Source organism: Anarrhichthys ocellatus, unplaced genomic scaffold (genome assembly GCF_004355925.1).
Source record: "Anarrhichthys ocellatus isolate YVR2014 unplaced genomic scaffold, GSC_Weel_1.0 scaffold9, whole genome shotgun sequence".
NCBI lineage: Eukaryota > Metazoa > Chordata > Actinopteri > Perciformes > Anarhichadidae > Anarrhichthys > Anarrhichthys ocellatus.
Window position 1 is genome coordinate 10,806,757 of NW_022280039.1, and position 7,488 is coordinate 10,814,244.

The 7,488-nt window shown below is 47.1% G+C and overlaps 1 protein-coding gene across 4 annotated transcripts in view; it reads left to right on the plus strand.

Annotated features, from left to right (window-relative positions):
- znrf3 (zinc and ring finger 3) overlaps window positions 1-7,488 on the plus strand; it is a 67,905-nt gene that overhangs the window by 25,095 nt on the left and 35,322 nt on the right. Inside the window, exon 1 of one of the 4 annotated variants that reach the window (XM_031848906.1) lies at window positions 10-5,366. The exons of the other annotated variants lie outside the window; for them this stretch is intronic. The gene's annotated coding sequence lies outside the window, so the exon portion shown is untranslated. Of the gene's footprint in view, window positions 1-9; window positions 5,367-7,488 lie in introns of those variants that run through there. 4 annotated transcript variants of the gene reach the window in all.

Below are 7,488 nucleotides of genomic sequence, written 5' to 3' on the forward strand. Positions count from 1 at the left end.
CACACACACACACACACACACACACACACACACACACACACACACACCTTTTCTCCAGTCCTATAAGCTTCTTTACCCTGAGCCCAGCTGCTCTGCCAGCATAGGCCCGTTTCGTTCCCTTTTGTCCATGCCACTGACCTCCGAGCGCACTGGGAGCGCACCTCTGGGGGCCTGGACCGTAGCCGGACGCTTGATGTGGACATTTTTGGAGCAGCGGGTCCCCCTCACCCGGGCAACCAGGCCCCTTTTGAGCCCCTTACCCCTCACTGTTTGCCCAACCACTCTTTCCTCCTCGGCCCAATCTTCTTCTTCTTCTTTCTCGCCGTGGGCCTGGGAGAAAGCTCCAGAGACGGCGTGTTGTTTTGTGCTCGCTGCTTGGTTGTGCTGCTGGTGGCCGGCTTCCTACGGTGCACCAAAGCCTCCATTCTCTTTTCTCTCGCTCTCTTTCTTTGACCTCCTCCAGGGAACGAACCCCTGTTTGATCACATTAGGGGAGAAAGAGAGAGATCAGTGGTGCTTTTGACATTCCCACTAGCTTTTGACAGTCTATGCGCTGCTGATCAGTTTGCCCGGCACCAGCAAGTGGCCTCTTTTGAATTTCTCCTTTTTTTTTTTTTCTTTTATGTTTTTTAGGCCAGCCATTGTGAATCCTTTTGGTTAGAATGTGTGGGTAGAGCTTAGCAGGACCGCTGCATCAGTTCTTATTTCACACTTTCCTTTTGATTTTGCTCTCCCTTCTGTTTGAGGAACAAAAAAAAAGAAGCTTGTATTGACCAATTTTTCAACTTGTGCGATCATAGATGTAGAAAAACGTGCTGTTAAGTGTCAGAGAGCCTCAGCATGCGGATGTGCCACTTATGACAGCCTCTTTGTTGTGATCAAAGCTGAGGCGGGACCATATTCTGGCGGTTGGAAAAGCAGAAATTCATGCACTGCCCAGTTCGTTAGAAAAGTGGAAGTCAAAAGCTGAATTGCAGCTCGGGTGTTGAGCAACGAGGGAAAATCCCTTTGATATGATTCTTATCACGACCCAGAATCAGATCTTGGTTTTGGGTACTTTACATCCATTGGAGGCCATGCTCTCAGAGACGCAGAAGCCTTAAAGAAGAAGGCCTCTGGAATCTTGCTTTATTTATGCCAGAAAATGCCTGGCCACAATTAACCAACCACAAGCATTCTGCATGTCAATTTAGGTCATTTTCTACCCTCACAAAAGCCCCGGACTTGGAGCCCATCAAGCAGAAAAAAGCTGATGTAATGGGTTTAAGAAAATCTCCAAGGGGAGTCAAACCTCACCCACACTCCCCCTCTCCCTTCCCCTCCTTCTCTGTCCAAAATCCCACCCCCTTATCCTCCCTTCAAACTCCTCTGAAGCAGTCACCTCCTTGGGTCACCACCCAAATATGGCCACTTTGATCCCCCAGCACAGCAGGTTTGAAACTTTTTTTTTTTTTTTTTTCCAGGAAGAGTTTGAGCTTTAAAATAACAGTTTGTGATCGTTGCCACAAAAAAAACGGAGAGAACAGGTTTGTGATTCAGTGATTTAGTGTTTGGGGTGGGGGCAGGGGAGCAGGAGATGAAGGCAAAAGGGACGAGGGAGAGAAAGAAAGAGGGAGGGGGGTAAAGAAAAGAAATCCCAGCCTTGGCACACACACACAGACTCTCTGTGCAGCGTAAAGCACAAAAGAAACCTGTAACGCCTCCAGATTCCTTCTAGTCGAGTATCAAAGACATGCTTTGCTTTAGAACAAGAGGCTAGTGGGTAAGATAGGACCGAGTGAGCCAGTGAACCCAGCACTGGCTCGGTTGGGTGCTGCGAGTTAATCTCTCAGATAGGATTTATTTTTGCTCCCCCTTCTTCTTCTTCTTCTTCTTCTTCTCCACCTCCTCCCTCTCTTTGGGGATATCGGTATTACTGTCGCTCTGAATAGAGGGACTTGTCTAACCTGATCGCTGATCGGAATAAGCGCAGAGATGGTCAGATGTGGGATAAACCTGCCCACTGGTCCGTCCTGATGGTGTCTCAGACCTCCCAGAATAATAACGAATAATAATATGAAGGTGCTTTAAATTACCCGCATGAGTAGTGAAATATCTCACATTTTGTTGATGATGTTACACTTGTTATTGAAGGCTTGTGTTGACTATAGTTTACAGTTGAATTCACTTTGCAGTTGACGTAAAGCCTTGAAAAGTTAGCTCTCTGCTAATTTGACTATTATTGTCTCCGTTTGCAGCCGTGCAAATATGGATTATGGATTCATCTAGCTAATCGCTTGGTTGTTTCTAGAAGCCCAATTTGATGTCTTCAAGGTGATTACTTTGAACAACCAACATTCCCAAACAAAAAATTTAAAAAAGCATAAATTCCTCAGATTTGAGAAGCAGGAACAGATCGGTGCCAGTGTACCATTCTGTAAATGCAATGTGAAAATTGATGTGAAAATCTTGCACGCGTCCTATTGAAGCAACAACAAAGACAATAGGCGTTTGGAGAGCGACCTAATAGCTTCGGGTGCTGCTGTTCTTGCTATCCAAGATGACCCCTTAAGGAAGGAGGAAGCCTCCATCCAGGTTGTCATTAACAAAAGTGATGGTGGGGCCATTTGCAGAACCAAGAGAGCAAGCAACAGAAAGGGAGAGGAAGGGAAACTAAAAGCGGACGCAAGCGAGCTGAGGAAAGTCTCAGAGGGTGATTCTACATGCAACAGTTTTCAGGAGTAAAATCAGTCCCTCAAACCTCCTCGCGCACTTATTCTTCTCGTGTTTTCTTTAAAGGTCGGTACATTTGCGACAAAATCATAAAGGCCAATTGCTGGTGGTGCTAAACGCATTCCACATATACCTTAATGGTGCGCCCGCTCTTCATCTCTTTCCCCGGAGTACAGCGTGACCTTAGCCATCCGACCCGGAAGCGGTGGCGGTGAGCATTTCCTCTGGTGTATTTGGAGCCCCAGTAAGTGTTTCCTAAAGAAAACAAGTCGGAGGCCGCCGAAATCTGAAACCAGCGCTAATGCTCTCCACCTCCCCTCTCTCCCTCCCTCCCTGTGGCCAGGGGGGAAAAGCGAGGTAAGGAGAGAAGGGGGAGTTGCCGTTTCTGTACGAAATCCCGCCGCCTGTGCGCTCCATTCATTTAAATGTGTGAACATGTGCATGTACTGCAAGTCCTGTTCACATTCCTCTCAACTCTCCACAATCCTCAGCAAAAACCGTCCCGGTCCGGCCACGCCCTGACAGACACCGGCACGCATGGCCAAAACGGCTTGTTTGTGCAGTTGTTGTGTGGAAGGTCGTCCACTAAGTTTTGTGTTGTTTGTGTGTGTGAGTGGATGTGTGTGAGTGGGTGTGGACAATATGAACTTGACCTTTACAGAATGTCTGTCTCTCCTCTGAGGAGCGGTGGGATTACAACACTCATCTCCCACTGTAACTGACACACACACACACACACACACACACACACACACACACACACACACATACCTGTGTGCGAGTCCACGGCATTAGAGTCCACAGTCTCTCTGATTTCATATTGTGGCTCTCCACTTTGATATGCCAGGCCCATATGTGCATATTTGGCAAGCGACTCCGGTCATCTGAAGTGTTTGCCATTCCCTTAATCTAATATCTCAAAGCATCGGGGTTTAGGTGGTGTTCTAGCTTTTGATTGCGGGCCAGCTTGCTCGCCCTGGACCTGTTTGATCTCCACAGGCCCACCTCTGCTGTGGATCCCCCACATCGTGTGAATCCAAATAGGGAAAGTTCCCGTGGAGACTGGCCACATCGGAATCGTCTTTTATTTCCAGGAGAAGAGTCGCTGAGCTGAAGAAAGAGCCGGCCGATTATTTGGTATTTTCGTCCGTTGACTTTTGGCGAAATCGTATTGAGATGACATGAATTCGGACGATCATGGTCATGACACTGAGCAAAGTACTTCTGGAAGTTTCCTTCCACACATTTTCTCGCGTGCCTCCCAATGAACGAAGAATATGAAAAACGTAAATACCTGCTGACAAACTCTCACACAACTCGAGCAGTATAATGCTCATTCATCCAGTCGTACGCTCACTACATCACAAAAACATTACTATTTTTAAAACGCTTGACGCATTTAGACAAATGTAATTTCGTGTGAGAAGTAGTGAACAAACGACTGGACAAATGAGACTGATTATACCGCAAGAGGTGTGTGATTGTTTTCACGTAGTTTTTCTGTTAAAAGCGTTAAAGAGTTGAACCTTCACGGTTCGTAGGGGAGACTATATGTCCTGTTTTTTTCCCCCCATCATCCCAAACTTTTAGGGGTCTGGACGAAGGTAGCCGCCATGTTGTCCACCCCCAGAGGGCAGGGTGGGAGCGAGATGAGGGAGGGGAGGAGGGGCAATATGGGCCTATGCTCTAATCCCATTCCAGCGGGCCGAGCAGCAGCAGCAGCAGCTTGCGTCGCATTCCACAACTCCGGGGGCTTTTTGGGGTGGGTGGGGAGGGAGGGCGAGCAGCATTCCTCCATGGCCGGGGCCCATCAAAGACGCCGCGCGACATCAAAGGCCACTCAGAGCCTAGGTGTTGATGACTGCAATCCTCCCCTCGGTCCACTTTTAGCAACCTCAACCCCTCGGCCCTCTAACGCACACACACACACACACACACAGCAGGCTGACTGCGCCAGGTATGTCCAGCCTCCCTCCCCCGGGCTCACCAGCCGTTCTGCAGCAGCATTAATCATAGCTCATTAAGTAGGGACTTTTGTTTTTAATGGCGAGGGCCGGAGCCGGGGGGATGCCACCGATATTTGGGGCGGTGGACGGAGTTTTATATGCACAAAACACCAAATGTGGTGTTGAACGTTGGCATAAAATCTTTGCTCGATACTTCATTGACAAAACTCATTTCAGCAAAACACGAACGAAAAAAGAAAAGCTGATACGTAGAGAACACACCAACACGTGTACACGCTACTCAGCAGTTGTGTGCCATATAGAATTGTTTATTAATGAGCACCATGTTCCTTTGTTTGTTCCATTGTTAAGTCACGCTAATGAATTCATTGTTGCACCTTGATGCTGACAAATAATTTATGCTCTCCTTCGCCTACATCTGTAATCGTCCTCCGCAGGACGGCAGCCCTTTTTGCACACGGAGAGGTGATGCATTTGCTTTGCGGTTACTTTATCTTTTCACATAGATGCTGTGATCTCTTCGGGGAAGGAGGGCGGCAGTTGTTTCCACTCCCCTCCTTCTCTTTCCAAAATGGTGGCACCCAGCCCAATGTTGACCCCTGAACTTTGTCGGCCTGTCCTTTGTTCGCGTCACTCCGGGGTTTAAAGACTGAAGAGCTGAAAGTGACACCAGAGGGACTTTCGAGTGTGCGTATACACACACACACACACACACACACACACACACACACACACACACACACGCCATTGATGGTTTCGGGATGCACTCGCAGAGAGTTAATAGAGTCACAAGCTCGGCGTCCTGCTCAGTGTTAAAGCTGTCAACCCCAGAGCCTTGTGCTACATATCAGGACATTTACATGATATTAGGTGTCCTCTGCTCACTCTGAAACCATGACACTTGTTTGCTTTGCCCGTTGCTATGAAGATGGCGTGGAGGTGATTTTCGGCGACGGTTGAGGAGGGGAGAGCGAGTAGTGTGTGTGTGGGGTGGGGGGCAGACAGATGACTGCACTGAGGCTGGCATCACAAAGCGGGCTTTTCTTCATGCGTCCTTGAGGAAAGGAAAAGTTGTCTTACGCATGTAAAGACCTTTAAACACCGTGGGCACGACGAAGAAATAACATACATGAAAAATACACTGCAAATATTATATGCTATGGGCTTTTATTGTGAAAGGTCAGAACGGGTGGAGGAGATCCGGTCTGCGCTGCCTTGTTGCTTTGTGGTTGGTGTCTTTATTTGTGGAGCGAAAGGTCAGTAAAAAATCAACCGTTTTCCTAAAAAAAATGTTGATTTTTTTTCAGCGGTTCAAAAAAATCATTTTGACATGCAAATGAATTGGCCTTTCAAAGTAAAAGCTTCTGTCTGCCATCACTTGACACACTTTGAAGCCATAAGTGTAGAGTGAAGTTCCTAACAACACAAAAGAATGTAACTTATGTTCTATTGACAAATCAACCTTTTTCAGTCCCTAAGACTTTGTTTTTTTCCTTTACTTTGGTTTTGACTGCCAAAACAAAAGATGGACGCCGGGCTAGCTTGGCTAATTGTTCCTTTAGTCCCAGTGGAGAAGACAAAAGGGAGGAAGTCTTCATTATTCGAGAGGAGAAGCCAAGGGATCCCTTTACGGCGATAAAGTTACAGGAGGTGGAGTGTCGGCCCCACCTGTAGGGCCCTCCCAGCTGCTCCGCTGTAACTGGATCCCACTCCCTCTCTCCTCAAGGCTACCAGCCCTCTTTGAAGTTATTTCTAGTGCTGGGAAAGAGGGGCAGAGAGCGACCGAGAGGGGCAAAGAGTGACTGGGAGAGTGAGAGGGGAGGTGTGTGTGTGTGTCTGTAGTGTGTCGGTGCATGCATTTAAGTTTGTGAGTCTATTTGTGCATGCTATACATAGAAGGCTGCAACTCAAAACTCTTACTCCTTTCTTATGCAAGTTTAACCGCTGTTCAGTCTGACATTGAACCTCTCTGTACAAGGATAAGAAAACTCCCACAACAGGCGGAGCCTCCATTGACATATTGTGATATGTCTTAAATAAATCAACGTCTCAATAAGCCCCGAATACTTGTTATTCATGGGCTACAAAACAAACCACCCGATAACTGGATTGACAGTTTGTCAGTGCAGAAAATCGATTGAATATCTTTTAAAGGGCAGTGCAGAAAGCCCACTGAACGGCCACATTTTCAAAGTAAGAGTCTTGATGTGTGAAGACTGACCTTTGTCACTGATTTCTCTCCAGAAAAAGTTAAACTCTGCAAACATATAGTATCTTATTTTTGACTTGATAATAGACAAATGACAAAGCATTTCCGCTTTTATCTGTCCAGTTATGAAATACAAGTAACTGTTAGGATGCAGAGGTAACAGTGGATTATGATGATGCACAAATTTCATCTAAAATATGTGATTTACTTATTTTTTTGTCAAGAAACCTCTTTCAGAGCGGCGGTAACCGTAACGCGTCTGCAGCCGAGGACGCCGGCTGCAAATCCTCTTCTGAGTGTTAAACACGCAATCTGCACCGGAGGCTTAACCTCACAGCACCTGAACTAAAAGGACCTGCTGCATAGGGGGGGGCGTGATAATGACATAGAAGAGATGCAGATGGATGAAAGCTGGAGGAGGCGTTCCTTTTAAAGTCGTTTGTGTGTTCAATTTCGTGTTTTTGTGTCACCGTGAATCTGATCGGTTCTAGCGTGCAGCAATGCTGTTATTGGGAGCAAATCGCCGGGTTTGTAGACGAGATATCGCTGCGTCTGTGTGTGTGTGTGTGTGTGTGTGTGTGTGTGTGTGTGTGTGTGTGT